Genomic DNA, 24,234 nt, shown 5'->3' on the forward strand with positions numbered 1-24,234 from the left:
TACAGGTTCAGAGATTCAGTCCATTGTCATCAAGGCAGAAGCTTGGCAACATCCAGGCAGGCATGGTGCAGGAGGAGCTGAGAGTTCTACATCTTTATCCAAAGGAAGTCAGAACAGACTGGGCATCCTCAGGCAGCTGGGAGGAAGATCTCCAAGTCTACCCCCACAGTGACACACTTCCTTCAACAAGGCCATACCTTCCACTAGTGCCACTCCCTGGGATGAGAATATGCAAACCATCACATTTGTATAAACCGCTTTATCTCAGAGAACTGAGAAGAACCCATATTAATTCCAAGTACTGGATTACAGTTGGGAACCCTTGAGCAAGAGGACTGAATTCCTGCTCCTTATTTCTATAAAGAAAACATATCTTTTCCAAGGGTTGAGCCCCTCACATTGGGTGCCAGTTGTGGGGGTCTCTGTAAACACCAGGGGAAGCAAGTAAGGACCCAAATGATGCAAAAAGAAAATGTGGGTCAACATGACTTAGCTGGCGTTTGTTCAGCCGTTAAGAGCTGTGGCTCTAGACCTTCCTACTGTGCAGCCCTTTAATACAGCTCTTTACCTGGTGATGGCTCCCAACCATGAAGTTATTCTTGTTGCTACTTTATAGCTGTAACTTTGCTACTGTTATAAATCCTAACATACATACATACATACATATGTCTTAGGTGATCCCTGTGGACGGATCTGAATACTCCTCTCCCCCAGTTGAGAACAATGGCTCTAGAAACTAACAGTATATTTTTGCCATTGAGACCACGGGAGCCTAGGGTAACTGTCCAGGCAGCGGTAGGTCTCTGTTATTTTTCCTGATAAGAGGCTATTCGCATGATAGCTTCTGCTATCATTTATCCTCTCAGATCTGATGACCTTGATGGCTTGCTGCCGCTCTGTCAGTTCAGCAGCAGCAGGAACCCAGCTCTTTCCCTAAGGATCCTCCTCTCACAGGAAAAACGGACTCCAGACAATAAGTACTTCAGACAATCAACATTCTAAGTTAGGACGGAATATCTCTCTCTCTCTCTCTCTCTCTCTCTCTCTCTCTCTCTCTCTCTCTCTCTGTCTTGGGACTTCCCCCTAACTATCAGGACCATAGGCCTGGAAGCCCATGATAAAAAGTTTGCCCTATGTTCCTTAAATTTACCTTGTATCCCCAGTCTATCTTTGTCTCAACAGGTTTCCAATCAATGCAGACTGCAAGCTGCTCCAAAACTTCCTGCCACAGGTGTGTAGCAGCAATCTGGGCCACACCACTTTGTGCTCCTGATGGGTTGGGCACTTTCCAGCCACCCTCTCAAGAACTCTTTGGATTCAAGAATGAAACACACACACACACACACACACACACACACACACACACACACACTGGCTTATTTTTGGAATGCCTTGGCTAGCTCAAAGGTTGGGCAGTTCAAATCCTTCCTCCAGCTATCACAGATTTCCCTCCGGTACTACTCAACACCCTCTAAATCTATGATCTGTCTGCAGCCCTGCTCCTCCTGGGTGGCCCCTAGTCTTTGCTGCCCAGGGTGCTTCTGGGCAGCCCTTCCAGAGGCCGCATTCCTTCTCACCTACATTTGGGATGATTTTCCTTCTGCAGCTCTAAGTCTGATCTGTCTCCCTCTGAATCCTGGGGATTCTCCCTTCTTCTCTTCCAGTTCCTAGCCCGAATAATCTAACATCATTATAGGACAAACTAGTTGGTTTTGGTTTTGTTTTTTTAATTAAGAAAAATGAAAAGTACTGATTTAGCACTAAAAAAGGAAGAATGAGGAAAAGAAAGCGAGCTAGAAAGGAAGGAAGGGAAAGATGGTTCGATGGTGCCAGAAGCAGTAGTGGGAGGAGAGAGTGAAAGGTGCCTGATAAACAGAAATGGCAGAGAAGGGGAGGGAGATGGGGGGTGGAACAGGAGGGAGAGAGGGGAGGGAGAGAGGGAGAGAGAGAGAAGAAGGGAGGGGAGGGGAAGAAAGGAGGAGAGGGAGAGAGGGAGAAAGGGAGGGGGAGAAAGGGAAAGAGGGAGAGGAGGAAAGAGGAGAGGGAGAGGGAGAGGAGGGAGGAGAGGGGAAGAGGGGAAGAGGGAGAGGGTGTTTCTTAGCAGCAAGGGCACGTTTGTCTTGGGGGTTGTTTACTTGTATTGAATGGGAGAACTGGGAGGTACTAAGCCATTCTCTGAGGCGCAAACAGGTCAGACTGGATCGCAGGCTGGGTCCTGCCTGACTTCCCCACCCTGGCACACAGGCCTCTACAACTGAGTTGAATTCTTTCCAGGATCCTCTGTGTGTGCAGGTTCAGCCACACAGTGAACACAGGAGCCCCTGTCTTTATGTTTCTCCTGCCAACTAAGTCTAGGAACTGCCTGCTTGGCTGTCCCTCCACTCCCTGAACTCTGCCAGTGCATGTGTGGGAAATGCATGGCGCATGTCTGCATGCATGGTTCCTGTGTTTCCACCCAGAGCCTCCTAGAAAGCCACTGAACCAGAGTGAAATTCTCAGTCAGGAGGGGAAGGCACTCCCAATCCTGGCTTAACTCTATTGAATTCACACACCTCTGGCCTCATTCCAGCCTTTCTCCACAGGTCAGGTTGTAGTTCCCAAACGGAGATGGCCTCTGCTTCCCCCAGCAGCCAGCTAACAGGAGACCTGTGGCCAGGGTCTGTTGGGCTCACATTCATTCTCACAGCGGAAGCTTAGGAAGCCAAGGCAGAGATTTTTGCAGCACCGAAAGGTTCAATGACTGGAAAGACCTCTCTTAAGATGCTCCCACAGCATAGCACCAGTGCGGAAGCTACGGAGCGCAGCGTCTTCTTAGGGTCTGTTTTCTGCTCAGGACTCAGGTCTCTGACTGCATTTCTGCAGGCTGTTATTTGTGCCTCTGTGGAACTCCTCTGAGGTTCCCCTTTGTTCTTCAGCTCAAAGCTCCAGGGAGGGGAACTCCGCCTTCCCTATCCTGTTGCCTGGACTCTGATACATTTGCTTTGGGTGATCTCTGATTTATTTTGTAATTTGGTGGCATGATGCAGTGGGAGGGGGGTCCCTTAGCGGGCCCATGCTGAGGCACCTGACCCCAGGTACCACCAAGACCTAAGGACAGCAAGGACGCAGCCAGCTCTCCTAGGACTTGACTACCGTCCCCATCCCAATTTTCTTAGGTTCCCCGAAGATAAAACCATCACCCCAAAGTCAGCAGGAAGTAGGTAAAGATCATCATGACCCCATTCCTGCCCCACTGTCACCTCTTTCTAGTTTCTCATTTTTTTTCCCTCCAAAGATTTTTTTTATTGTATGTGAGTACACTGTAGCTGTCTTCAGACACCTCAGAAGAGGGCATCAGATCTCATTACCGATGGTTGTGAGCCATGTGGTTGCTGGGATTTGAACTCAGGACCTCTGGCAGAGCAGTCAGTGCTCTTATCTGCTGAGCCATCTCTCTGGCCCACCCTTTTTTAACTAAACCAAAATGGAGGAATTTTAGCATTTCTTCTAGGCTTTGTCCAACAGTTACCCAATAACAACCTGGCTTGCTATAAAGTACTATTTGGCCCCTCTCTCTCTCCTCTGTTCTCTCTGTCTTCTCTCTCAGCTCCCCCCCCCCCGCCCATGTGTTTCTGACCTGCTTTTTTCCCTTCCTTCCTTCCTTCCTTCCTTCCTTCCTTCCTTCCTTCCTTCCTTCCTTCCTTCCNCCTTCCTTCCTTCCTTCCTTCCTTCCTTCCTTCCTTCCTTCCTTCCATTTTTTTTTTTTGAGCTCTTTGTGTGTGTGTGTGTGTGTGTGTGTGTGTTCGTTTTTTGAGACAAAGTTTCTCTGGCTGTCCTGGAACTCAGTCCGTAGAACAGGCTGGCCTTGAACTCAGAAATCCGCTTGCCTCTGCCTCCCAAGTGCTGGGATTAAAGGCGTGCGCCACCACCACCCAGCTCACCTCTTCCCTTTCTTCTCTCTCCTCTCCTCTCCCCTCCTGTTTTTCTTTGTCCCCTTTCTTTCTCTACCTGCGCACTCCCTTCTCACCCCCTTCCTGTGCCCCAAATAAACCTCATTTTATTCATATTAGACCCATTGTGCGGCTGATACCTCGGGGGGGGGGGAGATGCCTCAGCCTGGGCCCATGCATCTCCCTTCTGCTGCATCATGCCACCATGTTGCAAAACATATGGGAACCTCATGTAGCCCAGGGCAGCTTTGAACTTGCTATGGAGCTGAGAATAGCCTTGATCCTCCTGCTTCTACCTCCCAAGTCCAGGGATTACAGGTGTGTGCTACTAAGCCTGGGTCAGGTAGTGTTGAGGACTGGAACCAGCGCTTTAGGCACGGTAGGCAAAGCTCCTTCTCAGCGGAGTTGCGTGCCCAGCCCTCTGTTGATCCCACTCCTGCACAGCTCTTCTCCTTTGCTTGGTGACTCTGTTCTCTTTTTGCTCACTGACATCCTCGGTGGTCATTTTTGAAATGTTTGTCAGACAACTCAAAGGTCTTTCTCGTCCTCTAAGATAGGTTCCTAGCAACTTGTTTCACCGAGTGAGCCATTCCCTGGGGTTCTAATGCCTTATGGTCTTTTGTGGAACTTTGAACCCTTAAGAAACTGCAACAGCAACAGTGTAATAGCTTCTCCCAGGCTCTAGGCCACCACTTTGTTTAGGGGAAAACTGTTAACAGTCAGCCTGGATAGAAATTGTGTGCCCCTCAAATCTTCTCTGACTTCTGTGTGTAGTTTTCCCACACAGTCATGCCTTTGGTGCTAGAAGAAAACCTAACCCTACCTTGTGAAGTTTGGTTGGCTCCACAGTGACCGTCTACAGAATGTTGTTCGTCTCTACCCCGTCCCTTGTGTTATTAGAGACAGAGTCTCCCCCATGGCCACCCATTGTCTCCATCTCTTTCCTCCACAGGGCAGAGCCTGGAGAGCTCCGAGTTTGTTCAGTCAGGATGTCCCCCCTGATTATAGAGCACAATCCTGCATGGCAGGAGCTTTGGGTGCGGGCTCTGGCATGCTGGGACCCTCTAATCAATTCCTAGATGTTTCACAAAGACAAGTCTATATCATTGTTGTTGAGTTTGTCTCTGTAACAATGAGCAAGAAAGGCCATGGGCTTCCTGTTCCATCATCACACTGACAGAACCACCTCCAAGCCTGAGCTTTGGCTCCTTAACTTGTTTTTGGGTTCCCTTCCTTCCTAATGAGTGTGCTGAGGATCTGCAGTTCCCACAGTAGAGGCGCCGCAGGTACCCAGGAGCAGCCATGCTCACTGAATCCACACAGAGTTCCGTCTGTGAGAAGCACGAGCTCCTCCTGTCTGTCGCTACTTCTTCAGCACTCTGCGCAGGCTGCCCAGCAGGACACAACCCTCTCAAAGCACAAGAATATGGCATGTAGGGCTGGAATGATGGCTCAGCGGTTAAGAGCACCGACTGCTCTTCCGGAGGTCCTGAGTTCAATTCCCAGCAACCACATGGTGGCTCGTAACCACCTGTAATGGGATCTGATACAATCTTCTAGTGTGTGTCTGAAGATGGTTACAGTGTACTCGTATAAATAATAATAAATAAATAATGTTTTTTAAAAAAATAATATGGAATGTCCTTTTCTGGCTGGTAAGATAGAACAGCAAATCTGAACTCGGGATAATGTGCAGGAATTCCTGGGATGCCCATGAGAACGAGGGATTGCTTCCCTGTAGCCCTGAGATCTGAATTGGGGGTTGGGACCTACATCGTAGTTCTTCTAAAAAAAAAAAAGTTTATGTTTCTGAAATTCTTGCCCACTAATTTAATGTAGCTTCTCCATTTATTAAAAACACATAGGAAGTTATGCCAGGTACGGTGATATATGCCTTTAATTCTAACATTTAGGAGGCACAGGCAGGTAGATCTCCATAAGTTTGAAGCCAGCCTCGTCTCCATAGTGTGCTATGGGTTAGCTGGGGCTGCATATTGAGACTCTTGTCTCAAACCAAAACCAAAACAAAAACAAAACCCAGAACAGGTGGGGCATGGTGGGCCACACTTTTATGTCCAGCACATAGAGGAAGAGGCCTTTTGGATCTCTGTGACTATGAGGTCGTCATGGTCTATATAATGAGTTCAGAGACAGACAGCACTACATATACAGACCCTGTCTCAAACAACCACCACCACCACCACCAGAAAGTTACCAGAAAAGATATAACACATGAACCCATACAAGAATAGGTTGCGATGGTGTCAGTACAGGTCTCATACTGAAGACATTTGACAACTTTCTTATCTTTTCTTTTAAAGGTTTATTTATTTATTTTATGTATGTGATTACACTGTTGCTGTCTTCAGGAATACCAGAAAAGGGCATCAGATCCCATACAGATGGTTGTGAACCACCATGTGGTTGCTGGGAATTAAAGTCTGGACCTCTGGAAGAGCAGTCAGTGCTCTTAACCACTGAGCCATCTCTCTAGCCCCTGACTACTTTATTTTCATTTTATGTATGTGAGTATTTTGCCCGCAAGTATGGCTGTGCAGCATATGTTTGCAGTACCCAAAGAGGCCAGTAGAGGGAACAATATCCCCTGCAACTGGAATTACAGAGAGCTTTGTGCTACCCTGTGGGTGCTGGGAATGGAACTTAGGTCCTCTGCAGGAGCAATTATTACAGCTAACATTTTATTAGTGTATATGAGTAATGTGTCCAAAAGTTGCACGTTTTTATTTTGAACGACAAGTGCCAGAATAGTCATCGCTCTGTCTATTCAGCAGATGTTATCATTTCTAATGGGAACAGGCATTCAATGCACCCAAGGAATTAGCACACACACATTGTATATGTGCACTCTTTCAGATATTTATAGTTCCTGTCTGTGTGCAAGGATGCTGGTGTTTATGTAACAGCACTGAGGCCAGGCTAACATTTTTTTTTTTAAAGACTTATTTATTAGTATATATAAGTTCATTGTAGCTGACTTCAGATACACTACAAGAGGGTGTCAGATCTCATTATGGTTGTGAGCTACCATGTGGTTACTGGGATTTGAACTCAGGACCTTTGGAAGAACAGTCAGTGCCCTTACCCGCTGAGCCATCTCACCAGCCCCCCAGGCTAACATTTTTAAGTATTGTGTTAATTCCATTTTATATGCATACATATATGTTTTGCTTTGTTTTGTTTTTACCTTAAGTCATTCTTTGAGATAACTCCATTCCTGGAAGTGTGTCTCAAGTTCAGCCAGAGTCAAGGGCTACAAACATCAAGCAGGAATAATTTGCACATATTTAATGGTAAATAGTTATAGAACCACTAGGACCCCTCTTTTACAGCTAGAGAAGGTCTGTCTGGGCAGATAACTGTTGAGATGTCTAAGTGGTGTCTTTGTAGATGTCTGAAAGCTTTTTAGGAGATAAAAGAGCAGATGACACGAATGGCTGCAGTTGCTAGGGTACATCCCTCAGAAATGTTATACCATGAAGCAATGTTGGCTGCACTGGCCACATTTCCTGATGATGTAACAAACTCTTGAAGGTGTGCACAATACATATAAAGGATGTTTTAAGCAAACAGAAAACACCAGTTGCTTTTTACTAAAGAGTAGACATTTAGAAGAATCTGTTGGATCCAGGGAGATCAGAAGTTATGCTTTTGTTCATTGGTTAAAGCACCGTAGCAGCGATCTACGACGTATACGAGCTTTCTTTTCTAGCCAAATTTCCAAGTAGAGATAACTCATTTACTTAGCTCACATTTTCAAGGTCTTTAAGAGTCAGTGGATGAGACAGAACATGGGTGTGTTCGCCTGCTGTACCATAACTGTATCTCGCAGGCTGAGGCTTTGCTTGTGGAAATGTGATGTCTCACAATTATTAGAGGCCAAGCTGTATGAAGTCCCAAGGACACAACTGACTTCAGGCCTCTTTCTTAATTACTGGGACTTGCAGGAAATCCTTTATATCTTGCTTTCTAGAGCCACAGCCTTATGTCTGACTTCATGTGTACAAGGCAATTCTCTCTCTCCTCTCTCCTCTCCCCCCACCCCTGTCTCTCTCTGTCTCTGTCTCTCTCATTGGAGATTGGTTCCAATGCTTTGGTTTAATCGGGAATCTGTGTGTCCAAACATTGAAGGTCCTTTTTCCCAATTGGTTTTTGATTGATCAATAAAGATGCCAGTGACCAATGACTGGGCAAAGGGAGATGGGGCTGGACCCTTAGATTTGCATTGGCTAGGATGCAGGAAAGAGAGAATCGCCATGACTCTGGGGAGAAGGATGAGATGTAGGAGCTGCAGGAGAGAAAGCCAAGTAGCCATGTGAGTGACTGGCCACTGGCCACTTCCTGGATTGGGCCTGGGGTAGCATGGGACGTAGGAGTGCCCAGCCTTTAAGCTAGTCAAGGCATTGCAAAAATAAGCCAGTGTGTGTGTGTGTGTGTGTGTGTGTGTGTGTGTTTCATTCATGGATTGTAATCAGTATAACTAAATTTACCCCCTGACTTCTGTCCTCTGTCTTCCTCTGCCTTCCCCCAATTGTCTCTTTGTTCATAAAGACATTTTAATATCAGCTTATGCACATGCCTTGCTCCTAAACTCCTATGTGGCCTCACCTTGCAGATATCTACAAGACCCCATTTACAAATAAAGTTGACACCCCCTTTAGTGAATAGGGCTTGTGATGGCTATTCTAAGTTGTCACCTTGACTACTTCTGGAATGAACTACAAATCAAAAATGGAGATGTATTAGTCAGGCTTTTACTGCTGTGAACAGACACCATGACCAAGGCAAGTCTTATAAAAACAACATTTAATTGGGGCTGGCTTACAGGTTCAGAGGTTCAGTCCATTATCATCAAGGCAGGAGCATGGCAGTATCCAGGCAGGCATGGTGCAGGCAGAGCTGAGAGTTCTATGTCTTCATCCAAAGGCTGCTAGTGGAAGACTGACTTCCAGGCAACTAGGATGAGGATCTTATGCCCATACTCACAGAGGCACACCTATTCCAACCAGGTCACACCTATTTCAACAAGGCCACACCTCCAAATGGTGCCACTCCCTGGTCCAAGAATATACAAACCATCACAGAAGGGCACACCTGTGAGAGATTTTTGGTTTTTTTTTTTTGCTTGGTTGAAAGTGGGTATATCCACTTTTAGTCTGGACATTTGAGGCATGATAGACACACACCTTTGATCAGGTTTTTGAGGTCAGAACACACACCTTTAATCTGGGCCACACCTTCTATTGGAAGCCTATATAAGGACATGGAAGAAGGAATCTTTTGCTCTCTGCCTGCTTTCTCTTGCCTATATAGCAGGTCCATTCCTTCACTGGCATCAGAGCCTACTTCTTTGGTATTCTGGCATCTACCGAAGACAAGCTGAGACATCCATCATATGGTCTGAGCAACTTCTGGATTTTTGGACTTTCCATTCATAGTCTGCCATTGTTGCATAGTTGGACTGTAGTCTTTTTTATTTTTTAAGATTTATTTATTTCATGTATATATTTGTAAACATGAGTGTACACACACACACACACACACACACACACACACATGTTATCTTCAGACACACCAGAAGAGGCTATCAGATCCTATTACAGATGGTTGTGAGCCACCATGTGGTTGCTGGCAATTGAACTCAGGACCTCTGGAAGAGCAGCCACTGTTCTTAACCTCTGAACCATCTCTCTAGCCCCTGGACTGTTGTCTTTAAGTCATTCTAATAAATCTGGTAACCTAACTAACCCTAACAACACACATCTGAAAAGACACATCACCTGACAGCTCTCTTCAGTGTAGGGTCCAAGGAAAGTACTTTGGAAGAAAAGGTTCTGCGATCTGGAGGCGGTTGGTTCCAGGCTGACCATGGGCTGGTTCCTTTTGTCAGGATAAGTAGAAAGATGAGGTAGGGCTTTCATAAAGCTCTATAGTGTAAGAACTATGAGTCTCTCCTCTTGCCTGCCTCTTCTCTGCCCTTCTCATGTTCTTCTAATGGATGTTGTCACCAAAGCTAGCAGTGCCACCTTTCCAAGAGTATGCAAATCGTCACAGGTGGCTCCAGACCAGGCAATTTGGCTTCTGTTTGATAGTTATATGGTTATGGTTCACCGTAGCAATAATCTGTAACATGTTCTTCCCTACCACTCTGTGCTCTGTGTGTTTGGATTTTGGTGTGATTTTGTACGTGTGTGCTCGCACGAACACGTGTGTGTGTGTGTGTGTGTGTGTGTGTGTGTATGTGTGTGTACCTGTGTGTCTCCCTACTCATGATGCTTCTCCATAGCCCAGGCTGACCTCTTACTTGCCGCTACTCTGCCCTCAGCCTCCTGATTCCAGGCTTGGGCTATTATATGCTTTCTGGGAATGCTTGCTTTTGATGTCTGATGGCTCACCTGGGCTGACCCAGAGTTCATGTGGTTCCAGCCAGACCTGTGTACAGCTCACTACATCTGCACTAGCAGCCTCAGGGTTAGAGTGAGCTCAGCTGGGGTCCTGAGGAAAATATTCATCCCTATGTATGTGGTTTCTCTTTGGTTTGACTTCCCCAAACTGTAACCATCCAAGAATTTTCCCTAGGTGCTTGTTCACTCCAGGGGCTCCTTTCCTCCTCCTCTTCCTCCTGACCTAATTTCTCAGCATCCTTCATTTCTCATCATATTAAGTATGGATCTCAAGGAGAAGAAGAGCCATTTTGGGCAGTGTTTGAAGCGAGCCTTCAATTCCCCACAGATAAAAGGTTTCTAATGAGTCAGAGAGCTGTATTTCTGGTTTCAAAGGATGGCAATGTTGAAGGGATTCCCCTATGACCCAGGAGAGGCTCCTAGAATGGACACTCTGGCTTCAAGTCAACTTGGGATGAGGTAGTTAGCAGGGAGGCAAGGGCCATACCATGTGACACCAGCCGTCCCTCCCCTGGCCATTCTATTGTATCCTGGAGAGCCCTGGCATCTCTTATGATGTCACCTGTGTTGTGGCGATACCAACTGCCACTGAGTGTGGGGTTCACCCAGTACTTTTATGGTTCACCCATAGACATGTTGGCAAGAATGATGAGCAGGCTACTTGGGATAGAGAACCGAAGCATAGAGAGACCACTGAGAGGCAGAAGAACGCTGGCCTTTGGTCTCAGTGTAAAACAGGAAGAAATAAATGGTTCTGGAAAACGTGCAGTGAGTCTGCTCAGTAGATGGGGAGCTTCCTGGGGGAGGTGGGCTTGAGTTGGGTCTTCTAGTGATGGAACTCTGCAGCTGGGAGCCTCTGGGATGCAAAGGGTTTATTCTGCTTCTCTGCACTCCTGAAGAGCAGACCCAGTGTCAAGAATTGTTGACTAGTTTGGCAGTCAGGAATTGAGGTGGCCAAAGCTGCAGCTACTTTTCTGAGAGATCCTTAATTTCTTTCTTTCTTTCTTTCTTTCTTTCTTTCTTTCTTTCTTTCTTTCTTTCTTTCTTTCTTTCTTTCTTTCTTTCCTTCTTTCTTTCTCTTTCTTTTTTTGATTAGAAATTTGCTTTATTTACATTTCAAATGTGGTCCCCTTTCCTGGTTTCCCTTCCCCTCCGAAAACCTCCTATTCCCTCCCCACTCTTCCTGCTCACCAACTCACCCACAACTGCTTTCTGGCCCTGGCATTCCATTACACTGGGGCATAGAGCCTTCATAGGACCAAGGTCCTGTCCTCCCATTGATGACCAGCAAGGCCAGCCTCTCCTACATATACAGCTGGAGCCATATGTCCCACCATGTGTACTCTTTGGTTGGGGATGAATCTCAAGTGGCTGAGAAGCACCTAAATAAATGTTCAACATCCTTAATCATCAGAGAAATGCAAATCAAAACAACCTGAGATTCCACCTCACACCAGTCAGAATGTCTAAGATCAAAACTCAGATGACAGCAGATGCTGGCGAGGTTGTAGAAAAAGAGGATCACTCCTCCATTGCTGGTGGGATTGCAAGCTGGTACAACCACTCTGGAAATCTGTTTGGCAGTTCTTCAAAAAACTGAACATAATACTACCTGAGGATCCACTAATACCACTCCTGGGCATATCCCCAGAAGATGCTCTAACACATAATAAGGACACACACTCCACTATGATCATTGCAGCCTTATTTATGAGAGCTAGGAGCTGGAAAGAATCAAGATGTCCCTCAACGAAGGAACAAATACAGAAAATGTGGTAAATTTACACAATGGAGTACTATTCAGCTATTAAAAACAGTGAATATAGGAAATTCTTATGCAAATGGATGGAACTAGAAAATATCATCCTGAGTGAGGTAACCCAATCACAAAAGAACACACATGGTATGCACTCACTGATAAGTGGATATTAAGAACAAAGCTCAGAATACTGGTGATACAACTCATAAAACACGTGAAACTCAAGAAGAAGGATGACCAAAGTGTGAATACTTCGATCCTTCTTAGAAGGGGGAACAAAATATCCATGGAAGGAGTTACAGAGACAAAGTGCATAACAGAGACTGTATGAATGACCATCCAGAGACTGCCCCACTTGGGAATCCATTCCGTATATAGTCACCAAATCCAGACACTATTGTGGATGTCAACAACTGCTTGCTGACAGGAGCCTAGAATAGCTGTCTCCAGAGAAGCTCTGCCAGTGCCTGACAAATACAGAAGTGGATGCTCACAGCCATTCAATGGATGGAGCACAGGGCCCCCAATGAAGGAGCTAGAGAAAGTACCCAATGAGCTGAAGGTTAGCAGCCCCATAGGAGGAACAGCAGTATGAACTAACCAGTACCCCCAGAGCTCCCAGGAACTAAATCACTGACTTTTCCTTTGCAATTAAAATATTTTCCTTTTCACCTTTTGTTTCCTTCCAGGACAAGTTAATACACAGAACATACTGTTTCTTTAAGAAAGGATTTAAACTTGCCTCCATCACTTCTAATAATGGATAATAATTTGCTTTCTTTTTTAACAGTAAAACTCTGGGGTCCTTTTGTCATACACGTTGCTATATTTTTCTTTGCCAAAAATGAATTTAGAGCAAGGTTTCCCCCAGGTGCATCACACGGGGAGAGGGTTGTGCCACTCTGTTCTATCAGTTCTAACACCTTCCTGCTCCCACCTCACCCTGCTGTGGTTTCTCAATCTATACTCAAGGCTCCTGTCATCTTTTCTCCTGTAACAATTGTTCCAAAGGAACTACAATTGAAAGAAGGTAAAGAATTCATTTTTACCACAAGCATCTGCAGAGCTGCAGGCTTTTGAAGAACCTGGAGCCCCAAAATGTACGTTAAAATACAGATTTAAAATTGAACAAGCTTGGAGGTATTAAACAATGGCAAGAGCTTACCTCTGTCCAACAAAGGCAGTACAGCATTTTGTTATTTTTATAGCCATATTTAACTTACATTTTCTATTGTTTATTTTTTGTATTTTAAATAGAAACCTTTTCTATGTAAGCTTTTTTGTTTGTTTGTTTGTTTGTTTGTTTACTTGTTCAGGTCCTGGGTAGTTAATGATGGTGGTGAGATTCTACAGGAATAAATTATGTAACTAATTTAAACAAGTAAACTCTGGAAATGTACTGAAGCATGAGGGGTGTTTTCAAGTTCACATCTTCCCACTCCAGATGTCCTCATGTGGGTGTCCTCAGGCATCAAGTCTTTGATTGCTTTTGAGGACAAATAGATGACAAGTACTTCATCTTTGAAATGAAAATAAAGTGGTCTGTCCAAAGATGATCTTACTGTTTGGAGTTCAGAATCCGGCCATGAAGTGTACAACTCATCAATGTATGTAGTAAGGTTTCTGTTTGTTTGTTTTTCATTTTTGTTTTATTTTTTTACAATTTCAGCAATATATGAATGTGTGGAAAGAGGATGTTGTGTCCTCTACAGCATTTAAGAATATATAGTCAGGCGTGGTGGTGCACGCCTTTAATCCCAGCACTTGGGAGGCAGAGGCAGGCGAATTTCTGAGTTCGAGGCCAGCCTGGTCTACAGAGTGAGTTCCAGGACAGCCAGGGCTACACAGAGAAACCCTGTCNTTTCTTTCTTTCTTTCTTTCTTTCTTTCTTTCCTTCTTTCTTTCTCTTTCTTTCTTTCTCTTTCTTTCTCTTTCTTTCTTTCTTTCTTTCTTTCTTTTTAAAGATTTTTACACACACACACACACACACACACACACACACACCACACTCTTCAGAAACACCAGAAGAGGGCATGGGATCCCATTACAGATGGTTGTGAGCCACCATGTGGGTTTTAGGAATTCTCTGGAAGAGCAGTTAGTGCTCTTAACTGCTAAGCCATCTCTCCAGCCCCAGGTCCTTAAATTCATCGAGTGGCAAAGAAGGCTAGCTAGCAGTAGGTACATAGTAACTAATGAGATGCCTCCTCTCTGGGTAGGGTGTGGCTGTACTTCATCCTCAGCTGTACATTCCTTACAATAGCAGGGAGGAATACTCCTGGAGTTTGCATGAAGGTCTCAGACATTTAAAAGATCCTTTGGTCTTAAACACACATAATCAGGGCTTGGTGGTGCTAGGCACTGGGAACTCCAGGACTTACCTGTGTCACATCAGATCTGAGCTGACATTGTCCTCCAAATCTTCATGTCTGGGTCAGCTTATGTCTTTCAGGGTCAGGAAGCCGGCAGTAGATGCCAAGAACTAGCCTCATCTTGGAAACGGGTTCTGAGGAAGGGGTGTTTGGGAGAGGCAAAAGTATGACTCAAAGTCAAAGTGTGGGTTCAAGCTGACAGCCCGTGTTCAGCTCGAGCCAGCTTTCTAGACAGTTCTCTCTTGTTCAAAAAAAAAAAAAAAAAAAAAAAATCTAAACCACTCTCTGGATAGCTCATCTCTTACAGATTAAAAAAAAGCCCAGTCTTATTTACATATCAGTTCATTCGTTCACCCCAGGTTTCCCCTTGGATTATTCCATGAATCAGCATCCCCTAACCCCAGCACCCTGGTTCTTAGCAAAAGACAGCAAGTATGTTTTCTACTTTTTCCCCTTAACATTGCAAATGAACTCAGATCTGCCTGCCTTTGTAAGCACAGATACTAAGCTAGCTGAGCGGATCTCGATATGAGATCACCACGCCTACCGCGCCTGGGCCCAACCTAGCTCTGTCCCAGGCTGATCTTGAACTCAGAAATCTGACAGCCTTTGTAAGCACAAACATGTTACTCCATTCCTTGCCTGGCCATGCAGAACTTGGCAATTAGGGAGGGAGGCACAAGTCTAACCATCAATAGAGATGCTAGTGGCCAATGGCTTCCAGGTTCTCACAGGCAGGCAATAGCATTCATCATGCTTCAGAGGGAGGGAGAGCCACCAGCCATGGGAGATCTTGGGTGGAATGGCCAATGGCTGCTTCCTGGACTGGGGCTGAGGTAGCAGGCAGGAGATTAGAAGCGTAACTAAGCAGAGGGCAGACTTGGCTGTGTTGAGCAAGGACTAAGCTAAGTGGGCAACTCAGCTAAGGGCAGAATTAGAGCTGCTGAGCTGGGAGCATAAGGAAGGTATGCTAGGCACACGAGGCTTAGAAGTGTCTGCCATTGAACTAAAAGTGTATTAAAAGTGAGATAATATGTGTGTATCTTTCATGTGCAGAGTCAAGGTAACCTGGGAGGGGCTGGTAGTGTGGTCCGCCTGGAGCTTGCAGCAGGGTAGTAGAAGCTACATGCTTCAGGCATGTGAGAAGGGTGACCAATGTTTTATCCTGGCCCATTATACAAACAAGGCTTTGAACAACAGGTAGTCATTATGCCCAGCACACTCTTGGCTATGTTATCTCCACTGTGTCAAGCCGTGCCATGCTCAGGGATGGGAGGCTGAACCTCCAGGGTGTCTTCATGCCCAAGCTAATTTTCCTGAGTGTGTGTGAGAGGCAGAACTAGAAGCCTGGGTAGGAGTGATTTAGGGACACAGAGTGTCTCCACAGTCACAGTCGGAGAACAGGGACTGTAGTTGTGTGAGCTCTCAACATGCACTTTAAGATGCATTGACTGGCAGAGGTTCTGTGAGGAGGCCCGCGAGAAGATCTATGACCTCTTGGCTAAGCAGCAGTAGGTAGGTTTAGGCAGCAGGGGAAGGCTGTCTGCCTGGCTAAGGATACACATGCACACCCCCCATGTAAACTATCTACCCTTTATATAGTCCCACCCAGTCGTTCACGTCTGTGAGAAACTGGATGATTGACAAGCAAATCTTCCTGCTCTGCTAGAAGCTACAATCCATTAAGGGGGATGGGTTGATCACACATCACACGCCTACCTGCCATTAATGCTATGCAGGAAGTCGCCAAGGAGGCAGCACAGAGATTTGGGGGTGGCTGAGGGCAGTGGCCTGTGGCTCACCTTCTTTGCAGGAGTCACAAGGGACCACAGGTGGGAAAGCAGCTTGCAAGGAGGACACCCCCATGCAAATGCGAAATGAAAGGTTCTCATTGTCATTGTTTGGGGGGGGGGCATGTGGCCTTCTCCTTTCTTCCCGCATCCTAATGTGGCCTTTTAAACCATACTCAGCTCTTGGTCACTCTGAGAGAAGCCCATGTAGCAGCTTGTCAGCCCCGGTTTCTGTGAGTGGTGCTGGCGTGCTCTTCTCTTGGAGCTTACAGTCTGGATGTGGGAAGGGCTTTGACAGGCTGGGGGCTGGGGTGGGAGACTTGGAGCTTCAGGAGAGAGAAAAAAAAATTCTCTGACCCCTGGAACATAGTCTGGCCAAGCTCAGCGTGCTCCCCACAGCAGTTTTATTTCCCAAGGGATGGATAGCCGAGTTCTGAACCTCTTTGGAAAGAGCTGGTGTGCTTACGATAAACTCCCATGCTCAGCATGCATGAGGTGGTCTTCTGCTCAGTGTGTGTGTGTGTGTGTGTGTGTGTGTGTGTGTGTATTGTAGGCATGAGGGTGGGCCGATGCATCATGTGTATGTTTAATGGCTCGAGGAGATGACCAACCCTCTGCCCCGAGACGTGGTTCCTTACTTCCCCAGAAGCCGCTTTGATTAGCCTGGCTGACCAGCAAGCTCTTAGATGAACATCTGTGCATGCCCATGTCCAGCCCTCCACCAAGAACGCCATCTTCTAATGAACAGGATCTGGAAAGAATGGAGGAATTGCTGCAGGACAGACACAAGCAGCAGGAGCTGGGCATCCAGGAGAAGAATTTAGCAGAAAAGCTGCAGTATCACTTTGAGGTCCTCCGGAAGAGGTAGGGCCCAGGGTGGGAGGAGAGGATAGACTTACCTGGGGGGCCACTGTCCCTGGTCTCTGTCTTTAATGGGCTTCTGCTCATCAGCAAAGCTAAGAGCATCTGGCAGGGAAAGAACACTGGAGAGTTTTGTGCTGGTCTAGCTGACAAGGACTAATGTGCAGGAAACTATACATTTGATACTCTGTGTGTCTGAGGCATTGTGACTTCCTTCTGTGCTCTCTAGCATGTTCCAAGCAAACTGTCCTTGAACTCACAGAGCTCTGTCTGCCTCTACCTCCCGAGAGGTAAGATTTAAAAGTATATACTACCACACCTGGCTGATAGTACATTTTTATTTATTTATTTATTTTTAAAGATTTATTTATTTATTATATGTAAGTACACTGTAGCTGTCTTCAGACACTCCAGAAGAGGGCGCCAGATCTCGTTACGGATGGTTGTGAGCCACCATGTGGTTGCTGGGATTTGAACTCAGGATCTTTGGAAGAGCAGACGGGTGCTCTTACCTGCTGAGCCATCTCATCAGCCCGATAGTACACTTTTAATATGGAACATTTCCTGTAGAGATGAGATTCCACTCCTTGAACACTGCTTTCTGCAGTATCTACCCATGTTCCCTGGATAGAATAGATTTAGGGGTATCCAGGCAGATGTCTTTGCTGCAGGGCGTATTCTGTAACAGACTCCCATAGAGAGGCAGGATGGGGTTTCCCATCTCTAGTCCTAAGGAAATTCAGGTTTGTGTTGCCAGAGCCTTGAAGGATCATTGTTCTGACACATCGGTGGAGAAATGGTTCTCCAGACTGACAGGCTCTATCTTACATATTGCCTGGCTATAAGGTGTATCCTGCCTGAGCAGGAGGACTGATCTAGCCTCATGACCTTGATCAGGTGCCCAGCTTGCAAGGCTGCCTTATGTCTCCCTATAGGATGAGAAGGTTGAGTGTTCATGACTTGTCATGAGCAATGTGTGCATCTCTCCTGTGTTGTTGACTATGGCAGTCATATGCTGTTATGTTTTACAAAATGATGTCCCTGGAGTTTAGGAGAAAGTCCTATTCTTTCTAGTAGAACAGAGAACATTTAGTATTCAGATCAAATTCTGATACTTCTGGGCCCAGCGACTGCATGACTCTGATTCGTTGGGGGTACAAACAATGACTTCAGTCTAAAGATCCAGAAGAATTGAGGTGGCGAGAGGTAGCAGCTTGACAGGGGACATGGCAAGTCCCCGCCAGGTCCGTGTCCTTTTTTTGTTTTGTTAACTTTTTATTGATTCTTTGTGAGTTTCACATGGTGTAACTCCAGTCCCGTTCACTGGAACGAGTCATTGGTCTGGTTTGAGGTCTCTGGCTTCTGTGACACCGTCAATATTGGATCCTCACCAGGACTCCTCCTGGTTATCCTACTGTTTCTCTGTGTTGTAGAGATCCTATCTACGGCTTTGAATCAGCAGAACTGGCTCTTTCACACATCCCACCTATTCACGAATGATATAGATTTTTGTGGTAGGCAAACCCAGAGCCCTGGATCTGGACCTGGGTGATAGCTGAGCTTGTCAGCGCACTGTCTCTCCCTTCTCAGCACCACCAAGGCGAGTTCTCCAGCACTGCTCTGGCTTGACCACCCAATGCTGCCAGGAGGCAGAGTCAACTCTCCCGTCCTTATTCATGCCTTTGAGGCCAGCTCACCTCCACCCCCACCTCCAGAGCCAGCTCCACAGTGCTGCCCAGTCAAGGCATGGGGCCCAATTTCCCAAGGGATGCAGCCAGTGAGGGAGCAGGGTCAGCTCTCCCTGCTCTCATGACTGCCTCTGTTGGTGAAAGACAAGGAGGGCATCTCACCTTGCTCAGGTGACTTCATATAAGCAGTGGCAGGGTCAGCTCTTCCAGGTTCACACCCCATGGGAGGGCTCACCTGCCAGGCCTTTGCCTTAACTGACTCCTTCTCCCAGGTTTGACAAACTTCGGCATGAGCTGGAAAAGCCCCCAGCCCAGGAGGAGAGCCCCCCAGAAAAGGGCTACTGCATCAGGAGCCACCTGCTGAGCCCCATCCCCAGCAACCACAGAATTCATGAGATGGATTTTTCTTCCTCAAATTTGGTTTCCTCCTAGGTGAACAGGCCGTGATTTTATCTAGCCAATGAGCCAGTCAGCCTGCTTCTGGGCCTGATTTCCTTTCCTTCTCTGACAACACCCCTTCTCAGGGAGAACTGAGGAGACCGAAGGAAGCCATAGATCACTTGAATGCATGATACTCTAGAACCAAGGCCGCAGGAATAGAACATCCTTGTAGCTGAGAACTGACGAGTGAGGCAAATACCAACACACCTCCGGGTGGTCCAGCTCTAATCTGATCCATAGTTCTGATGGCTCACTATTCCACGAGAAAAGAAAGCAACAAAAATAAGCTTGAGATACGGAAAATCCAAGATAAGAATTACTCAGAACTGTGCCATACACCAGCAAGTGGTCCTGATGAGGGCACAACATGGGGGGAGGAGGATATGTTGGTGAGCAAGAGTCTCTCTGTCAGTTTACTGTCTAGGGCTTTGGGAAGCTGACTGATCCCTTCCCATGTGGTGGGAAATCTGTCCTGGAAGACCTGTTGATGCCACAGTCTTCCAGGCAGACCACACCCCAAAGCATAGGTTTCTCTCTCCAGGGCAGTGCTGATGCTATCAGACTCCATGACACACACAAGTGTTGTTGAAGATAATCGCTACAGAGATGATGGCAGTCCCCTTCCCTCACGTCCGTCATTTATTTCCACAAGGAAAAGGAGCAGGGAATCGGTTACACACCTGGAGTGAAGCCACCCATCCCGAGAAAGGATTTCCAGAGACTATGTCAGAGTCATCTTCCACTTGTATGAGAAGTTGCTCACGCTGGATTTCTAAGGTCTCAAACAAATGCACACAGGCATATATTGACTGTAGGAATCACACAGTAAGCAAACACATTACAGGATCAGCCTGCTGTAGAACTTATTCTAGCCAAGGCTGTGAGTATTTAACCAGCAGAGGGCAGTAGTTCACCATAAAACCATCCCATAGCGTCTCAAAAAACATGCTCTAAGAAGCAGCAATTTTGGCTGACAGAGAAGTCTTAGCTGGGAAACTTCAGATGATGTCCTGATGCTCGAGAGCTAGGTTAGGTATTGCTGGATCATGTGAACATCAGCTGAAAGGCATGTGTACAGAAGGCAACTTCTAAAATTATCCAGACAGAGTGGCACCGAACCCAGGGCAAAGGTGTCTACTCCTAGCCCCTTGCTTATGATGAGATTCAGCTGTGTGTAAATGAAAATTTATATATATATATATATATATATATATATATACATATATATGTATATATATATGTGTGTGTGAAATATATATGTATATATATATATATATATATATATATGCATCATGTGACATCACCTGCAGGGATGCATCATGTGCATCATGTGACATCACCTGCAGGGAGCATGGCCTGAGCTTAGCACCAGTGTTGTGCCTGCAGCTGATGAGGTTCAGGCATGACCCTCAGATAATTGAGGTCAATGACAAATATGACTTTCAGCTCAATTATCACTTGCTGAATTTGGGGGGAAAAACAGAACCCAAAGACCCTACAAATGATTTACCATGTAGCCTTGAATCCCAGCAGAGAGACTCATAATACATAACAAGGTTTATCTTAGCTCCAGAGGTGATTACAAATGGTGTAATTTGGGGGTCATGAAGTGTGCAAATCACATGTGTTTGACTTTATCTTCATGGGTGTGTGCTTCTAAAACATGGAGAATGAGTTAGTGTGAAGAAATGTGGATGTCCACACACATCTGATCAATCCGTGATTTGCTAACTATGTAGGTGACAGTAGAATTTATCCAGGATCTGAAGTGTTTCTTTCATGATTAAGTTAAACCCATTGCGACAAAGAGGATTCAAGAATCATACTTCTTTCTGGATAAAACCCTCGGTTTACAGAGGGATGGTGACGTTTTAGTGTCTTAGAGCGATGACCTTGAAAATGGTAACAGTGACCCCACTGCAGCGATGACCTTGGAAACGGTAACAGTGACCCCACTGCAGCGATGACCTTGGAAACGGTAACAGTGACCCCACTGCAGCAATGACCTTGGAAACTGTAACAGTGACCCCACTGCAGAGAGCATTGCTGAGACTTCTGCTGCCTCAACATGGACCCCATCTGGCTGCAGTTTTCGTCTTGTAGTTGTAGATTAGGACCTGGTGATTATTTCGTAACTGTGTAGAGACAGTAAGAGTTTCCATAATTCTTCAAGCTGAGAACCCAAGAACCTTCACTATCAACAGCTTAAGTTAAAAGCAGAGTTGTGAACTCACCAAGTGTTAAGTGCTTTAGGCTCAGAAGCCAGTCAGAGCTGAGGAATTCACAGTGTACAGACCTGCATGACTGTGTGCAGGATGTGATAGAAAAAATGACCACGGCTGCGGGGTTCAGGGACAGAGCACCAGGGTGACTTTGGCTACTAGAAATTGTATCCAACAAAATTATGGTGCAATCAAGATGAACTTTCATATGTTCATCCCCTTGGGAATGGAACAATTTGAGCCACGGGAAGTGCCTTGGCTCAGGTAGATGTGGGGGCTGCTCTTCCCCACAGAGACTGGGGTTCCACCCTTGCTGGGGATGCCCCGGGAGGGCTTCAGAGCATCACTGAGGCACATCCAACGCTGCTGGCATCCCAGAGGAGACTGAGAGTGTAAATGAGCGCTGTCCTGGTGGATCGTAAAGGATACTTTAGTGGAGACTAAAGAGAACGCAAAAGACTTTGAACAAAAGCCTGTAACGTATCTCATCCTTGGCCTTGGGAGGGCTTCACTACAAAGCCCCACAGAGGCATGGCTACACTTGACTTGATAGGAATAGTACAGTCTGTGACTGCCCAAGGCCAGCCACAGAGTGTGGGTCAGTGTCTCTAAGTCTGCAGTGAGAGAATGCTGCTTAATTTTTGGTTGGTTTGTGGTTTTGTAGTTTTGTGGTTTTGTGGTTTTGTCTTTGTTATTGTTGTTGACATTTTGCAAAGGCTATTCTCTGTTTATGTTGATCGCCTTCTTAAAGCTGTTCTTGAGAAAAATGACTGTAGTTTTTATGAATAAAAAAGCAATTTTTCAACCCTTTACCCTTAAGACCAGATTTTTTAGTCAGGTATGGTGTCACAGTCCTGTAACCCCAGAACCCCCAGGCAGAGGTGAACCCCTGCAAGTTCCAGGTAGCCCTGGCTACAGAGTTCCCTGCTAGGGATCTTAGGGCTACACAGGGGGATGGTATATTGGGTGTGGATAGTGAGGCTGACTGCACAGGTACACACTTTACAATGAAGTACCACACTGTATGCATGCCGTCATGTATTTAGTTACCCCTAAAATATGGTACTTTTTATAAGTACTTTCATGAAGTGGTCCTGTGGCAAAATTATTGAGAAATATGGCTGTATTGTTCTATAGCCTCTCAGGAAATAAAATCATTGAGTATAAAAGAAATCAGGAAACCCACATCTATCTGCCCTCGTTTTTCTTGCAATACAGCACCAGTGATAACCACACAACAGAGATAATTAGTTTTCAAATTTGTTGGGGAATAGCTGTTTTTAGATGCTGTTGGTCTTAACCATGCATTTGACTTTTTTTTTTTTGAGGTTTATTATTTTTATTTTATGAGTATGGGTGTTTTGCCTGCTGTGTGTCTGCAGTGCCCCACATGCATGTAGTTCCCTCAGAGTCCAGAAGAGGTCATCAGACACCTCCTGTAACTAGAGTTACAGGTGGTTGTTAGGCACTATGTGGATCCTCTGAGTGAGCAGCAAATGCTCTTGACCTATGAACCATCTCTCCAGATCCTGCACTTGGCTCTTGTCCTTCTAATCCCATATGCTGTGCTAGTTGAACTTGATCACCCCCAGTCAATGGAGAAGTCTCTGGAGATGTGTAGGGATAGGTCCCTGAGGTTTGCAGGCTAATTTTCTTAGGATGTCAGGCATCTACGCAGGGCTCAGAAGTCTCTACTGTTTTCTGTGGGTTCAGGATCCTGCTCCAGCATCTCTTATTGTCAGGGTTGGAGCAGATCTGTCACCTCTCATCTAGGATAACAATGCAGATTCTGCCCATCATCTGGAACGCAGAGTTGAGAAACTCTCCTGAGGGTGGAGGTGTGGGAGGGAATCCACGTTGGTGCACCAGCTAAGCAGTGTTCAGAGGAAACTGCCCACTAACTAGTCTGAGTGGATGCAGCCTGCAGCAGAGGCCACATGGCTCTGGGGAGAGCTTGTCTGCTCAAGGCTGGGAGGGAGAGGGAGGGTCGATGCTGCTCTTGTACCACAGCACATCTCAGAAGCTGTTAGGAAGTGCTTCTCCCAGATGACTGTGCTATTCTTGTGAAGCTCCCCTGTAACGGATCTGCCTTCCTAGACTGATAGACAGGTAATGTGCCCACGTCGTAACAAGGTTTATGGGCGGCACACGTCACACAATGGCGTGAACACCCAATCATCACGCTTTATGAACCAGAAAGGATCAAGAATCTACTCTTTATGAATGCAAGACAGATATACACAGAGAACAAATATAGATATATAGCTTATTAAATTTGTGGTTGAGGTGATTGGTTGGTGAGATATTTCAGTGGCTAAATGTAATACTGCCAAACCTAAAGAAATTGGTTCCTTCCCTGGGACCTATGAGGTTGAAGGAAAGACCAAACCTGCCACAAATTGTTCTCTGAGCTTCATGTGGGTGAGGGTGCCAGGTCTTGGCCCACAAAAGCTAAGACATCTGGTTTCCCATTCCTCACTTAATGCTAGAATCTCTCCATATGATGCTCTTATGTAAATATGTTAACGGGTGTTCCATTTGAGGGATCTCACTGGAGGTTGGTCTGGTCCTGTGTATACAAATGCTAAATTTTGTACCCCAAGATATGGTTGCCCCCAGATGAGAGAATTCTCACATATGCAGACCAGCCTTTGTGTATCCTTGCTCCCAGTTTAAAGTTAATTGGTTAATAAAGTCTGTGATTGGGCAGTAGAGAGAGAAAGTTGACAGTTGAGGGGGGGGTCTCAGGA

At 46.0% G+C, this 24,234-nt stretch overlaps 1 non-coding gene across 1 annotated transcript; it reads right to left on the reverse strand.

The window, feature by feature from the left end:
- Window positions 1–23,583: 23,583 nt before the first annotated feature.
- On the reverse strand, window positions 23,584–23,687 carry LOC115064635. Its single transcript, XR_003844458.1, has one exon. It is a non-coding gene; the product is annotated as a small nucleolar RNA U13 (small nucleolar RNA).
- Between the last annotated feature and the right edge of the window lie 547 nt (window positions 23,688–24,234).

Source organism: Mus pahari, chromosome 8 (genome assembly GCF_900095145.1).
Source record: "Mus pahari chromosome 8, PAHARI_EIJ_v1.1, whole genome shotgun sequence".
In the NCBI taxonomy this organism is placed as follows: Eukaryota; Metazoa; Chordata; class Mammalia; order Rodentia; family Muridae; genus Mus; species Mus pahari.